The 16,753-nt window shown below is 42.2% G+C and overlaps 1 pseudogene across 1 annotated transcript; it reads left to right on the forward strand.

The window, feature by feature from the left end:
- The first annotated feature begins 5,167 nt into the window (after positions 1-5,167).
- Positions 5,168-12,928, forward strand: LOC308496614 (DNA primase small subunit-like; annotated as a pseudogene). Its single transcript has 2 exons — positions 5,168-5,191; positions 11,629-12,928. The product of its transcript is annotated as a DNA primase small subunit-like (transcript).
- The last annotated feature ends 3,825 nt before the right edge of the window (positions 12,929-16,753 follow it).

Below are 16,753 nucleotides of genomic sequence, written 5' to 3' on the forward strand. Positions count from 1 at the left end.
AAGAATTCAAGAACTACTTTGCCACAGATATCAACACAAAGTAGCAAGACAGCGTCTTAAAGTGCAAGTCTCTATTATTATTTATTTTGCCTTAGAGTTGCTTTAAATTTTCTCAGGCTTGGCTCCAATCTTTTGCAGAATTCTCTCCTCTAAATTAACAGGATGGGGTGTGAGGGGCAGTCTGGGCTTCTTTACAGCATGTTTTGTCCCATTTAACGTCTTCTCCAAAGGTAATGAATCTCAGCCAAATTTTTCACCACGTGCACATGGTGAATACTTGAATGACTTTTTTTTTTTGTCACCAAAAATACTTTATAATGGTAGCACATGATAAAATAATAGCACAATAGTCATCAAAATCGCTCATAGGATTTCCAGTGTTCAAGAACAGCCTGGCTCAGGGGGTACTGAATCCAGAGTTTCCTGCTAACATGGTGCCACCATTGTGATACTGTATATAATAAAAAATATATATGTGTAGTCTTTGTCCCTGGTTCCTGGCACAGATTTCCTAGGGACTTGGAATTTCCTGAGTCACAGAGGTGATTGGAGCACTTTTGTTATTCACAGCAAGCACCTTTCCAGCAGGCCTGGTTTATGCTAATGATGTAACTCTAGGAGGGTGGGGGCTGGTTGCCAAAGGAACCAACCCTGTGACTAAAGGGTTGGAACTTTCAGCTCCACCTGTCGACCCCTGGGGAGGGGAGGGAGGCTGGAGATTGTGTTAATCACCAATGGCTGATGATTTACTCAGTCAGGCTAAGGTAATGAAGCCTCCATAAAAACCCTCACCGAAGGGGTTTGGAGAGCTTCCAGGTAGGTAAATGTGAGGAGGTGCCTGGAGGTGGCACACCTGGAAGCCCCGGGTCCTTCCCGACTCACCTTGCCTGTGCGTCTCTAACATTTGGCTGCTTCCCTGTTGAATCCTTCATAATAAACTGGTAATAGTAAGTAAACTGTTTTTCTGGATTCCCTGGGCTGTTCTAGCAAATTATTGAAGTTGAGGAGGTGCTCATGGGAACCCCCGACTTGTAGCCAAGTTTAACAGATGTTGTGGATAACCTGGGACCCACTACTGGCGTTTGGTATCTGAGATTGGGGGGCAGTCTGTGGGACTGAGCCCGGGACCTGTGGCATTTGGGCTAACTCGGGCAGTTAGTGTCAGAACCAGTCGGTGTTTTCAAGAACTGGAGAATTGCTTGGTGTGGAAAAACCCCACATATTTGGTCAGAAGTGTTAGTAGTACAGAAGCAGGGGCTTTTCTTTTAACCATGGTTAACAGCATAAACAATTTATAATTTCCCTCTCCTAGCTCTGAAATTGTGTGAATCATGATGAAGTCTTAAAATGTGGAAACATTTGAATCACTTCAAATTCTGCAAACCAAGTGAGGCTTCATTAATATTTTGCATGGCACCATTTCAACTTTGCATAATTTGAGTTAGCATGAAATACATTCATTCAACACATCCTTTTGGAGTATCTTCTGTGGACTAGAGTCTCACAATATCTTCTGTGGACTAGGTGTTGGAGACTAAGCACAGTGAACAAAACAAAGGGCTCGCCCCCAAAGACTTTATAGTCTAATGGAGAGACTGACAACAAACCTAATAGATGTATGATGTGATGTCAGATAAGGGTAAGTTCTATGAACAAAGACTAAGCAGAAGAAGCGATAGGAAAGATGGAGAAAGAGGTGCCGTCTCAGGGTAGCAGAGGAATCTGTGGGGGCGTTCTAGGCAGAGGGAGCAGCTAGCAGTAGAAATGTCCTTGTGACTCTAGCTCCTAAGGGACTTGGTCTGGCATTGACCTAGAAGGTGAATTAGACTCACTAGTTATGGAATCAGATCCGAGTTAAAACCCAGCTCTATTACCTATTAACTGTGTGTCTTTGGGCAAGTGATTTAATGTTTCTGAGTCTATGTTTACTCCTCTGTGGAACTGGATTAATAGTATATTGGCTCTTAGGGTTTTGTAAGTATAAAATGCAATAATGTACATAAAACCTTTATCTCCGACCCTCACACATAGGATGTGCTCAAAACAAGGTGGCTGCCTGTGGGGACAGAGCCCCAAAAAGCAGTTTCCAGGCTCTCGGCCTCACATAGAAGGGTGCTGGCTCAGGTAGTAAATGGCCATCAACTGTGATCAGATGACCAGCAGCTGTGGCTAGTTGGCCGTCAGCTGTAACCAGTGAGCCATTGGCCACTAATATAACTACCGTGGCTACGCTAGCAGAAAATGGGGGCTAGCAAGAAGATGGTGGCTGGCAAGCGCGGACTGCTGTTAGGCAGATTATGTAGATCCTGCTTCCTGTGTCTCCAGCCCAGCAGCCAGCGAGAATATATTGGTTTGACTCCCCTACTTATGGCTCAATGGGTGTTCCTTTTTGGCCTTACCGTGTCCTGCGTTCTTGGGCAGGGAGTGGGAGCAGAGACCCCACAGGCCGCCCCGCCGGACGCCCTGCAAGACAAATGGCGCAGTGAGCAGGGTCCCCTGCACGACACTGCCACTATTATTATTATTATTATTATCACCAGGAATATTCACCCTTCTGAAAGCAACATGGATGTAGTTACAGTCAGCGTGTGGGACGCGGGCAGAGCACAGAGACTGGCTCTGCTGGGAAATGTCTAAAACGAAAACATGTTTGTGGATATGCAAACACACTAACTCCTCCTGATGAGAGCTGGGGAGGGCCCATTCAGAACAACGTGAGAATGTAAACAGGACTTTAAAGGACACGCCCATTGTCCTGCACGTGTAGGCCCCTCCCCAGCTGGGTCTCTAGCTGCCAGAATAAAGCCTGTCAGCACCCCGCCTTCCCAGTGGTGTGAGCAGAGCCGGCTGCCCACAGCCCACGCAGCAGCTGTGAGGAGATGCTGCTGGTTGACTCACCACCACAGAGGTTGTTTGCAGAGCCGGCTGGGGGCTTCCTCTCAGCTCCCAGATGTCCAAATGTCCCAGGACCTTTGGCCTGGCCTGAGGTGACCAGAGTCAGATGTGAGCATTGGGCGGAGCACCTACGAGTGCAAATTAGACAACGGAATTTGGCAAAAGGAAGCACTTATGTTTTCATAAATCTAAAATTTTAAGGTCTCATCCTTCTCCTGTCCTGTCAGTGGTGTACCAGCTGTATTATAATTGCCTGTTTTCTTTCCTGTCTCTCCCATGAGAATGTGAGCTCCTTGAGTGCGGAAGCTGTTTTTCTTGTGTCCGTGGTACCTAGTACCTAATAGATGCTCAATAATGAATGAATGAGTGAGTGAATGAATGATTCAAATGTCACGGAAAGAAGTCACAGTCATAATTAGCCTTCATAGAACCATGTGTTTATCTTGCATTTTATAGGTTTATATGACACTGTTGCTTAAATTACCACACCTGGTTTTCACCGCAGGCCTGTGAGACTGGTGTTTTTGCTCTTCCTGCTGATGAAGAAAGTTCAGGAGGCCATAGTAAGTTTAGTTGGATAATAAGTGGTGGGATGGCTGGGTCCCTTCCACTAACCACATGGCCTCCTGATAATGAACAAAGAACAGCTTTACAAAGATTCTTGTATATGCTTCATCCACCCACCTACCCATCCATTCATTTATTTATTCACCAGCGTTTACTGAGCGCTTTTTAAAAACATCTTTTGGTAGCAGTACAAACGAATGCAGTGAGCTCCAGTTCTGGAATCATAGCAAACTTGGACTCTAATCCCACCCCAGTAGTTCCTAGCTGGGTGACCATGGGTATGTCAGTCACCCTCTCTGAGCCTCAGTTCCTTCAGGGGGCAAGCACCTGTCACAGTCTGACCTGAGAAGAAGGATGTGGGATCCTCCAGAGGGAGCCCTAAGTCTCTGGGGGAGGAAGACACAAAGCAAGTCATTGAGCAATTGTGGTCAGTGCTGGGATGGGGTATGGAGACGCCACTAGGGAGGGTCAGTGAGGTTCCCAGAGGAATCTTAAGCCGGCACGACACCAGGCAGATCCAGGAAAGGACGAGGTATTCCTGAGAGAGGAAGTGTATGTCCTCAATTTACTTTAAATGATAGTAAACGTTTTTATCAAAGTCTTTGAGCTAGTCAAGAGAGTACAAATAGCCCTTTTACCCTGCTGCTACTGTATCGTCCTCCAAATTCTTCCAGATGGCCTGTTTGCCCTGCACGGAGGCCCGGCTGCCCTCCTTCCTCACTGGCCTGGCTTCATCTCCCTGCGCCAGTGTCCCCCCACCCCCACTGGCCCTTCTCAGCCCTGTTAGTGTCCTGCTCTCTGCCACCCCTTCTGCCTCTCATTGCTTCCTTCCGATCTTCTTGGCCACATCTGCCAGGCATCTCCCTTTCTCTCTCTCTCTGACATGGTTTGATCATTACTCTGTTCTTCTCTTTTCTCTCCATCTTCCTTTCCTATCACTTCTGTGCCAGAAACCCTTGGCCGGGACAGCCAGTAGCACTTCTGGTTTCCTGCTTGGTGAGGTCCTCACACTTCCTTGGCCTTCAGGGGTGAACAGGTGTACACAGGTATACCACGGCTGCTCATGGGGGGGAGGGGTCCTTTCTGTTTGTTCAGGTCTGTGAGCTACTGGGTGTGTGTGTCAGAAAAGTGGGTAGGAATGTTACCTGGAGAATTTGGGGAGTGGGGTAGATGGAAGGCAGTGTAATTTGAGGGTGTGCTCAGAAAACCTTGGCAACGAAGACTTGAGCTGGAGTCTGGAAGAAAGGAGGGTTCCGGTGCACCCCAGGCAGCCAGAAGGGCCATGGAGGGGATGTGTGGGGGAGGGGGAAATTTCCTGGATGTAGGCAAGCAGCCTTTTTTGGAATGGCCCGGGGAGTGCTAACCTCCCTGGTCTCCCCAGTGTCTCGGATGAAGCCTGTTTCTGCCTGCTCTCTATGGCGGGGTTGGAGGATATTTTCTCTAAGGGACCAGGAAGGAAACATTTCATAGGAAACATTGTGGCGTACGATCTGTCCCCACTGCTGGATGCAGCCGGAGCAGATGCCCGCATGAACGGGTGTGGCTGTGCTCTGCTCCGCCTGTACTCAGAAAACAAACGGCAGGCAGATTTGGCCCAGGCGTTGGCCAACTCCCGCTCTGTGGGACCAGAGCGGTACAAGATCATCTGCCACTGTGAACACCGCACACTGCCTGACCTCCGTAATGGTTGTACCTACCCGAAGTAATGGTGACGACAACCGTGCCACCAGTAACCCCCAATAGCCACCATTCACTTAGGAACAGACGCTGGGAGAAGAGCTTCCTCTTTCTCAATTGATCTCCGTAACCCCGGGTGGGGGGGGTATCAGTGTTCTGATTTTACAGATGACAGAACAGTGTCAGGTTGGGTAACTTGCCCAAGGCCACCCATCCAATGGGTGTGGAGCAGAGCAGCCCAGTGGGCCCAGAGCTGGCGTCACATTGAATGTCCAGCCCCTCACCCATCTGTGGGGCTGCCAAGTGACGTCACTTTTCTGGACCTTTGTTTCCTCGATAGTGGAATTAGGGGACACTAACTGTGCATAACCTTTCCCAGAGACTGAGGTTAAAATGAGCTATTATACGTCAAGGACTCAGCGCACAGAGTAAGTGTTCAGTGAGAAGTGGCCGTTACTATTATTTCAGAACATTTGAAAAATTATAAAGAAGAAAATAAAAACTACCTTTCAGTCCACCAGCCAGAGGCAGCCACGGTTTCCATTTTGATATATTTCTTTCTAGTATATATTTTAATATACTTGATATGTATACCTAGAGATTAAAATTATCTCATGTTAATTATAGAACACACAAATTTTTAAAAAATCACCACATGAAGAAAACCACTTTTCCTATGTTTATGTTGACTTATTTATGTGTAAATTTGTGTGACTAATAGTTTTCTTTTTTGACTTGCTTAATACTATATCGTAAAATTCTTCCCTGATATATAGAAACTCTCAAAGTATCTTCTTTCAAACCACTGCTCAATATTTATATGTGTGGATGGGCCTTTGTTGAATGCCCCCCTCCCCCATCTACCTCCCAGGCATTTTGCCTCACCCATCGCCTCTCCCTGGCTCTCTCCCATCCATCCTGGAGCTCTCAGGCTGCCACACCACCCAGGACCTCTGTGGTGACCTACAAAATGGTCCCCTGTGAGCTGGCAAGGAGCAGGCAGCTCTGGGAATTCTGGGAATTGAAAGACAGAGTTGCAGAGCAGCCAGGGAGAGGCCCACCTCGCCCCCACCTTCAAATCCTCTCAGAAGTCTCGCTGTGCGGGTGGCCAGGGCAGGAAGGGGGTTTTCACTCAGTTCTTGCTTGGCTGCTCTGACCTGAGGTACAGGAATCCCTTCCTCTCCTGTGTGTGCCTGGTGCCGGGTGAGGCCAGGGTGCGGGGCCTGTGAGGGGCGGGTGCAGCTGGTCCGTGCTCACTATCACGCCTGCGTGCACAAGGCACTCAGTGGATGTCCCTTTTCCCTCTGACTGGCCCCGTGTCTCTACCTCCCACACTGTCTCTGATGCGCTTGTGATGTCAGGGCTACTCTTTGTCTCTCACACCCCGTCCTGCTACTGTCCCTCCAGCTCCTGGATTCGTGACCATCATGGGGCTTCTGGAAAACAATTCATCTAAGCCGTTTTTTTTTCTCGGTCCTTGAATGGGCAGAGTGTAGAACTGGCCTAATTTAATGTACAGCCTCGAAGCAGCTTATGAATGGGGCTGGTTATAAAAACTGAGTCAGCAGGAGGAAAAAGGATAAAGGTCCTCATGGGAAAAGGTCTACAACCTGGCAGCATCCACTGTCCGCTGTATTCGAGAGTGATAAGTTTATGAAATAAAGTACATCAAAATCAATTAAGATATTACAGAGAAAGAGAGGGGTGTTCAGTAGAAAGGACACATCTGTGAAAACGACAATTTTCTTACAGCCAGTTCTGCTCTAACTCTTGTGAATTTGTTCCAAAGCCATTGAATGGAACACTTTGAGCATAACGTGAATTGTGTGATCTCCACCATTGACAATGCACAAGCTGCGACGCTTCCCATCCCCCTCCACAAGCAAGCTTCATGTCATTTTTAACGTAAAGTGCCATATTCATTGTAATATTTTAAAAGTTATTAAACATTATAGGGTCCTATCTTTTTTTCTAAATGTGTCACTGGTGACTTTTAGAGTTGTTCCTCAACCCTATTTACTCCCATTAAACCCTGTGCTGCTCATCGAGTGATTTTTCATCGTGCGGTGATTGTTTTTAGGAGCACATGCGTCAAGTTAACGTGCAACGAAGTGTATTTGGAAATGGTTTGTTAGCTGCGTTACTTAATTAGGCTTAGTAATCTTGCCACATGGCCTTGTGTGACTCATGAGGTATGAGGGAGGGCTGGGGGTGGGGTTCGAGCCCCTGTTAATATTCTGAGGAGCCTCACATTTATTTATTTACTCGTTATTCTGTGGTTTTCCAAACAAACACACATGTTCCTTCTTTTTTAAATGTTGAAAAACGTCTCCCTGGAGCTTCTCATGTAAGAGGGCCCTGGAACTGGCAGAACTAGGAAAAAACACCAGAGCAAGCATCAAAAACCCATCTAGGAAAGTGGGACCTGCTGACAAAGACAATTGAAAAAACACACACAGAGTGTTTTGGGCGGACTCTCGGCTAAGGGCAGCAGCGTCAGAGATGTGAGCTAGATGTCTGAGCTGGCTCCATCAGAGAGGGGGAGCTGGGGGAGGTGAGAGCTGGGAGTTGTCAGCCAGTCCTGGGCGTGAGAAGGAGGGGACCAAACATCACATCTGCATAAGACCAGTAACTCATCTGGGCTCCTGACATCCAGTGTTTGGCTGTGTCCATGGTACCCTCGTCACTTGACAATCTGCCTCTGATAGTCAGTGAGCAGTACACAGGCACACAGCTGCTCTCTCTTGATCTGTTCAGCCAAAGTGAGTGTGTTGACATTTATGAGAAACGCCTCAATGAAAGCCACCAAATCTGTAACTGGGGGGAGCAGAGAGAGTGTGACTCATTTCATAGTGGCTTACTTGGTTGACACCAGCCTCCTGACTTCACTAGGGAGCCAGGATTAAAAATTAGAGAGCGGCTGGGCGAAGCTGGGAGGACAGGAAGAGGAGGATGGGAGCCTGGTAACCTGACCCCCGCCCAGGTTTATCCCAGAGGAGGCTACTGGAGAGGCCGGATGGGATCCTACCCAGCCTCTCTGGTCTCACATGGCTCACTGGCTGTTCAGCTGCTGGGGACTGGAGAGAAGCAAAGGCAATAATCCCTTCTCAGCCACTCAGTCAGAGCCTCCTTCCATCCCTCAGCGTCTGACCTCAGCCTCTGGCGTGGCTTCCTTCTCTGGTCTTGAGGCTGGAGTCCCATTGCTTGTTTGGAGGTGCTGGGGGGAGCACCACCTCTCCTCCGTGAGCGTGACCCCACAGCCCTGGTAAGTCTCTGCTAAGAAGTTCTTCCTACTACTGACCTCCATCCATTCTCCTTCCAACCCCCCTTCTCTCTCAGATGGAGAATGTGTCTGGGGACACCTCCAAGCAATAGTGACATAGATGGTCCAACCTCTCTAGAATATGTGGGTACTTGTCACCTATTAGTCTCAGTTACAGGGCCTCAGCTGGAACACCATGACAATAAAATAGGTCTTTCTTTTTCTGGAAGTTTACGGCTCTTGTTCCTTTTGTTCCTTTGTATGTTCTGTGCCACAGCTAACTGGTTTTTATTACTGAGACCTTGTTGCATGTCTGATTCTGTAGAAATGTGGCATATCTGCGACTGTGGGATATATTCTAAGATAAAAAGGAACAGAGAAATCTTAAATTTCTTTGTTCTATTATCTGTAGTCATGTTGCTATAGTAGTTTTGAAACTAATGTATATTTTAGGATTAAATACTAGGTAAATTTGTTAATGTAATGAATCAAGATTTTCAAGGAGAAAAAAGAAATAGAAATATAAAATTAAAGTTAAGGAAAGAGGATGGGGGGTGGGAGATGAGGGTAAGCGGGATCAAATATATGGTGATGAAAGGAGAACTGACTCTGGGTGGTGAACACACAATGGGATTTATAGATGATGTAATACAGAATTGTACACCTGAAATCTATGTGATTTTACTAACAATTGTCACCCCAATAAGTTAAAAAAAAAGTTAAGGAAAGAAACCTGTGTTACTTTTGAATTGGTAACACTGATAGGAATTCATGATTTAAAAAAAAAAAAGTAGGCCGGTCCAGTGGCTCAGACGGTTAGAGCTCCATGCTCCTAACTTCGAAGGCTGCTGGTTCGATTCCCACATGGACCAGTAGGCTCTCAACCACAAGGTTGCCAGTTCAACTCCTCGACTCCTGCAAGGGATGGTGAGCTGCGCCCCCTGCAACTAAGATTGAACAGGGCACCTTGAGCTGAGCTCCCAGATGGCTCAGTTGGTTGGAGTGTGTCCTCTCAACCACGAGGTTGCTGGTTCGACTCCCCCAAGGGATGGTGGGCTGTGCCCCCTGCAACTAGCAACGGCAACTGGACCTGGAGCTGATCTGTGCCCTCCACAACTAAGAAAGGACAACAACTTGACTTGGAAAAAAGTCCTGGAAGTACACACTGTTCCCCAATAAAGTACTGTTCCCCTTCCCCAATAAAAAAAATCTTAAAAAAAACTCCACATAGCTCTGTCCACAAAAGGCCTCTAAACAATGACACCACAGTAGAAATGCGCACAATTAAGGTCCTAACTAAGGTCCTGAACTTGGTTTCTTGGGATTAGCTTGAAACCTGTGAAACTAACATTTTTGTATAATTAACCATTAGCGCATGTGGAGAAATGGTGAATTCCAGATCTGGGCAAAAGAAATATAAGGTGACCCTGCCTGGCGTGTCATGTGCCAAAAAGTAAGGGAGCTACCAAAGATGAGCGGGTTATCCCAAAAACATACCTGAAGGGCCAAATTTGAGACAATTTGAGCATCAGGATAAAAAGGACTAAGATTGATTATAAATACATACATACATACATACATACATACATACATACATCTTTTATTAGTAAGTGACCAAATAAGCACTCATGGCTCCAGAGTTTTACAGAGAAAGAAAGGGGAAATCATTTGGCATCATAGGTTATGATAGTTGCACTGATTTTTCTCTCTGAAAATTTCTTTTGAAAGGGAAAGAATCAAGCATTTATCCTGCCTTTTGAGGAGAAAGTGCATTTCATTCCTAATTGATGAGAAGCAGTTCTGTACAGAAGAATGTCAGCTAATATATGTGGGATAAATGATTGAATTAGAAAATTATCATTTTGCAAACCTCAATGAAATAATTGATTCAGGCAATAATGGATTCTAGAAACCAGGGTTGAGCACACTACAGTCCACCATTCAGGTCCAGGCCACCGCCAGATTTTGAATATCCCACCAGCAAAGAACATTTTAGATATGTTTCGATAACAAAAAAAACACAAAAGAGAACAATATTTCTTGACACGTGAAATTTATATAAATTCACGTTTCAGTGTGCATCAATAAGGTTTTGTTGGAACACAGTCATTCAGCTACATATTGCCTTTACTGTGTTGTGCCATAATGGCAGATTTGAGTAATTGAGAGAGAGACAATATGGTCCACAACCCCTAAATTATTTAGTATCTGGAAATTTGCAAAAATACTTGCTGACTCCTGCTACTATGAACTATTTGGTGAAAGGGAGTTGGGGAAGAGGGTTATTTGCATGGTGCTAATGTATCACTCTATATATGACTCACTAATTACAAAAAAAATGCACTTTATAATGGAGAGATTGGGCAGTCACCACTTAGGGACAATCTGATATTAGGTGCTGCTGACGTGAGGCAGTGTGAAGTCCACGGATCACCTTGGAAATATTCTTGCCAAACACGTTTAACTTGAAAATTGTTAAATGTCTTTGTTGAGGTCAAGTTGACAGACAATACAGTGCATATATTTAAGGCACACAATTTGATACGTTTTGACATATGCGTATGTAACACACCCTGAAACCATTACCGCTCTCAGGAGAATGAACAGAAGTTCCACTGTGCCCCATTTTAGTCCCTCCCCCCCACACCCTCCCCATCTCATTGATGTGCTTTCTGTCACTGTAAGGTAGTTTCATTTTATAGAATTTTAAGTAAATTTTTATGCTTCTTTGTCTAGCTGCTTTCACTCAGCAGAATTATTTTGAGATTCATTCATGTTGTTTCATGTGTCAAAAGTTTATTCCCTTTATATAAGATGTCAGAGGGGCAATAGATTGGGGGGGGCTTATCACTTTGTGAGGGTTGAAATGTCTAACTATTGTATTTTTTTGTACAACTGAAACTAAAAAAAAAAAGGAAAAAAGTTTACTCCCTTTAATTGCATGAAAAAAATATGAATATATCACAATTTGTTTTTCCATTCAAATGTTGATGGGTGGGCATTTGGGTTTCCAGTTTGTAGCTATTACAAATACAGTTACTATGGACATTCACATACATGTCTTTGTATGGCCATCTACTTTCATTTCTCTTGGGTAAAGACCTAGGAGTAGAATTGTTGAAGCAGATGATAAGTTTAACTTTATTATTATTTTTTCAATTATTCTATTACAGATGATATTCAAAATTATTTCATAATTTCAGGTGTAATATGCTTAATTTTTAAAGAGACTCCAAAACTATTTTCCGAACCTGCCGGGGCTGAATACTGTGCTCCATGGAGCGTTTGACCCCGCGGAGCTGCCGGAGCTGCTTAAGCTTTATAACCGGAGGCTTTTCCCTACTCCCAGTACTATCGCGGGCTCAACTATGACGGAGTGATAAAGAATTACTTTCAACACCGTGAATTTTCATTCAGGTTGAAAGATGGTATTTACATTCGCTACCAATCCTTCAACAACCAGAATGATCTGGAAAAGGAGATGCAGAAAATGAATCCATATAAGATTGATAATAGGCGCGGTATATTCTCACAGACCCAATCAACTTAATACAGTGAAGCTGGGAGCTTTCCAGGCTCAGGGAAAAGAACTGGTGTTTGACATTGACATGACAGTTTATGACGATGTGAGATGTTGTAGTTCTGCAGACAGATGTTCTAAGTGCTGGACCCTCATGACCATGGCCATACACATCATTGACGGAGCATTGAAGGAGGACTTTGGATTTAAGCATCGCCTCTGGGTATATTCTGGAAGAAGAGGTGTTCGTTGTTGGGTCTGTGATGAATCAGTCAGAAAATTGTCCTCTGCTGTACGTTCGGGGATAGTTGAGTATTTGAGTCTTGTAAAGGGTGGTCAAGACGTTAAAAAGAAAGTTCAACTAAGTGAAAAAATTCACCCTTTTGTCAGAAAATCTATAAACATAATAAATAAATACTTCGAGGAATATGCTTTGATTGATCAAGATATTCTTGGAAATAAAGAAAGCTGCGATAAGATTTTAGCCCTTGCTCCTGAAACAATTCATGATAAGCTTCAGCAAGCCTTCCAAAGGCATCACAATTCACTTCAGCGTTAGGAGGAAGTGAAGAAAATAGCCAGATGTCCGAATAACATCAAAAATAACAAATGTGGATCCTGGCTTGACTGTGAGATCATGTTCCAGTACTGTTTTCCACGGCTGGATATCAATGTTAGCAAAGGAATCACTCATTTGCTGAAGAGCCCTTTTAGTGTTCATCCTAAAACAGGTCGACTTTCTGTGCCTATTGATTTACAGAAAGTGGATCAGTTTGATCCATTTACTGTTCCAACCATAAGCTCCATCTACCATGAATTAGATGCCATTTCCACTAATGAAAAGGAAAGAGAATAAAGCTGAATCCGATATCAAACATAGAACCAGAGGTTATAAGAAGACCAGTCTAGCTCCTTATGTAAAAGTTTTTGAACAGTTTCTTGAAAACCTGGATAAATCCCGAAAAGGAGAACTTCTCAAGAAGAGTGATTTACAGAAAGACTTCTGAAGATAAATGTCCTCCAACCAATATGGATAACTTCTACCTTCAACCAAGAATCAAATGCTTCAAGTCATTTAATAAATGTAGCAAACCATGTATGAGTTTTAATGCTCAAAGCAAAATTTCCTTTTCTTGAGAAATAATTATATTGAAAAGATTCCTAAGATTACCGAGGGAGGATGTTCAGATTCCTGGAAGGAGCAATAGTGAGAGGAATAAGAGGATTGCAGATAAATTTGTAAAATTTAATATTATACAAAGATAATTCTAAGATTTCTGATACAAATACTTCTACCAGTTGCCATACAAGTATACAGGTATACAGGTAACTGAGCAGTAATATGTCCAAGACTTTAATCTCAGCTCACTGGATAAAGCCTCTGTATTTCCGGAGTGAATATTCTAGGTAAATGAGGGCTTTGTCCTTAAGTATTAGACACTGAAGTTAATTATACGTGGAGTGTGTATTCAGTCATTTCCTAATTTTGCTTACTAATATTTTTATAGGTCAGGCCACTCCTCACTGGCCATCTTTTAAAACTCATCTAAATCTACCAAAACTTCAAGATATGAGTTACTAGATTATATGAGTTATGAGCAGAGTATGGTTTACAACTGCAATTGTAGCTCCTGACTTCTTCCCTCAGAGAACTGGAACAATGACATTAGTCTACACCATAAAGAAGCAGCTTAGAAAAAAATAATCGCCTTCACCAACATAAACCCTGTCATACTTGTTTTGTCAAAACACTTGAACTTTCTATATATACAGATACTTAAATTTAGTTTTAAACTTTCCCTTTCTTCCATATTTTATTTTGTATGATAGATTCTGACGAGTCAGCCTTCTTTTGCCTGGTTTTACATCTGAGCTAAACTAAACGGTCATTCTGGTTTGCATTCTATCTTCTGGGGAGCAAGCTATCAGATGGGTACTTTTTATGAGTTACGAAAATTTCCCTTCCTATGCATTTCCTTTTAACACTGTTTTCTCTATAGTTTTTGCTTTTATCTTTTGATTTATATAAAACATTTTATGATGCAGTCAACACGCTGAAATGCCTTCATTTCTCTTTTCTAATTTTTAAGAAAAAAATATTAAAGACTATTGTGCAAAACAAACAAACAAAAAAACAATTGTTTTCCAAGTGAGAGTCCCAGTTGCTCCATATCTTTGCTGCACTTGGTATGGTCAGTTTTTTAAAAATTTTAGCCATTCTAATAGACGTATAATGGTACTGGAGGTTTTAATCTTGTTTTCCCATAATGACTAATGATGTTGAGCATTTTTTTGTGTGTTTATTTGCTATCTGTGTATCTTTTGCCCATTTAAAAAATTAGTTTGTCTTCTTATTCTTGAATTTTGATTTAAAAAAATACTGCAACATCATAGATAGACCTTTGAGGACACTATGCTAAGTGAAATAAGTGACATCGCTTACATGTGGAATCTAAAAGAAAAGAAAAGAAAACTATACTTAGAACAAGAGATCAGATTTGAGGTTACCACAGGTAGGGGTGAGGGAGGGGGAAATTGAATGAAGGTGGTCAAAATGCACAGACTTCCAGTTTTAAGATAAGCCCTGGAGATGTAATGTACTACACAGTGACTATAGTTAACACTGCTGTGTGGTATACGTGAAATTTGCAAGATAGTAGATCCTAAAAATTCTCAGCATAAGGAAAAAATTTTTTTTCCCGTACTCGTGTATCTTTTTTGTTTATTTTTTAAATTTATTTATTGGGGTGACTATTGTTCCCATACTCGTATATCTATATGAGATGATGAATGTTAACTTATTGCAGTGATCATTACACAATATATGTAAGTTGTATGTAGGTTGTATACCTTAAACTTATACAGTGCTTATCTCAATGTTTTTTAATAATATTTTCAAATATCTCAATATTATATTTTCGGTTTTATTTATCTCAATAAAGCTGAAAGAAAAAACTGATTATATATATATTCTAGATACAACTTTTTTTTTATCAGATATATATGATTTTCAAATACTTTCTCCTAATTCGTGGCTTGTTTTTTTGTTTCTCTTAATAATGTTTCTCTAAGAGCAGAGGTTTCTTCTAAGAGCAAAAGTTGAATGCATTTTTAAAAAGATTTTTATTAAAATACAGCTAAATACAATATTATATTAGTTCCAGGTGTACACCATAGTTATTCAACAGCACCCACCTACCGTTATACATAGTTATTACCACATTATTAATTTTATTCCCCATGCTAAACAAGTGATCACCATGCTAAGTCCAGCAACCATCTGACGCTGTACCACTCTGTCACAATATTATCTTCCCCCCGTTTTAAAATTTTTCAATTAGAGTTGACATTCAATATTATTTTATATCAGTTTCAAGTGTATAGCATAGTGGTTAGACGTTTGTTTAATTTTGGAAGTGATCCCCTTGACTAATACCACCTGGCACTATATATAGTTATTACCATATTATTGATTATATTCCCTATACTTTACATCCCATGACTATTTTGTAACTTCCAATTTGTACTTTTTAATCCTTTCACCTTTTTCACCCTGCCCCAAACCCATCTCCCATCTATCACCCCGATAGATCTAGTACGCATCTGACACCATATATAGTTATTACAATATTACTGACTATATTCCTTATGCTATACCCTCCATCCCCATGACTGCTGTGTAACAACCAATTTGTACTTCTTAATCTCTTCCCCTTTTCACCCACCCCCAACCCCACTCCCATCTAGCAACCATCAAAATATTCTCTGTATCTATGAGTTTGTTTATTTTGTTTATTTTGTTCTTTAGATTCCACTTATAAGTGAAATCATATGACATTTATCTTTTATTGTCTGACTTATTACATTCAGCACAATATCCTCTAGGTCCATCCATGTTGTTGCAGATGGCAAGGTTTCCTTCTTTTTCATGGCTGAGTAATATTCCACCATTGTGTGTGTGTGTGTGTGTGTGTGTGAATATATATATATATATATATATATATATATATATATATATATCACCTCTTCTTTATCCATTCATCCATTCAGGGACACCCAAGTTGCCTTCATATCTTGGCTATTGTAAATAATGCTGCAACAAACATACGGATGAGCACGTCCCCTCGAAGTAGCATTTATGTTTGTTCTGATAAATACCCAAAAGTGAGATTACTAGGTCCTTCTTTGTCTCTTGTTACAGTCTTTGTTTTAAACTATTTTGTCTGATATAAGTATTGGTACCCTATCTTTTTGTTTGTTTGTTTGTTTGTTTTCATTTTCATGAAATGTCTTTTTCCATTCCTTTACTTTTTGTCTGTGTGTGTCTTTCGATCTAAAGTGAGTCTCTTGTAAGCAGCATATGTAAGGGTCTTGTTTTCTTATCCATTCAGCAGACCACCCTGTCTTTTGATTGGAGCATTTAATCCATTTCCATTGAAAGTAATTGTTGATAGGTATGTAGTTATTGCCATTTTATTATTCATATCTTTGATTTTATTTTTTTCGTCTTAAAGAAGTCCCTCTAAGATTTCTTATAATGCTGGTTTGGTGGTGATGTACTCCTTCAGCTTTTTCTTGTCTGGAAAGCCTTTTATCTGGCCTTCAATTCTAAATGATAGCTTTGCTGGGTAGAGTAATCTTGGTTGTAGGTCCTTGCTTTTCATCACTTTGAATATTTCCTGCCACTCCCTTCTGGCCTGCAAAGTTTCTGTTGAGAAATCAGCTGACAGTCTTATGGAGGCTCCCTTGTAGGTAACTAACTGCTTTTCTCTTGCTGCTTTTAAGATTCTCTCTTTGTCTTTAACCTTTGGCATTTTACTTACGATGTGTCT

The sequence above is a fragment of the Rhinolophus hipposideros genome (genome assembly GCF_964194185.1).
Source record: "Rhinolophus hipposideros genome assembly, chromosome: 4".
NCBI classification, from domain to species: domain Eukaryota; kingdom Metazoa; phylum Chordata; class Mammalia; order Chiroptera; family Rhinolophidae; genus Rhinolophus; species Rhinolophus hipposideros.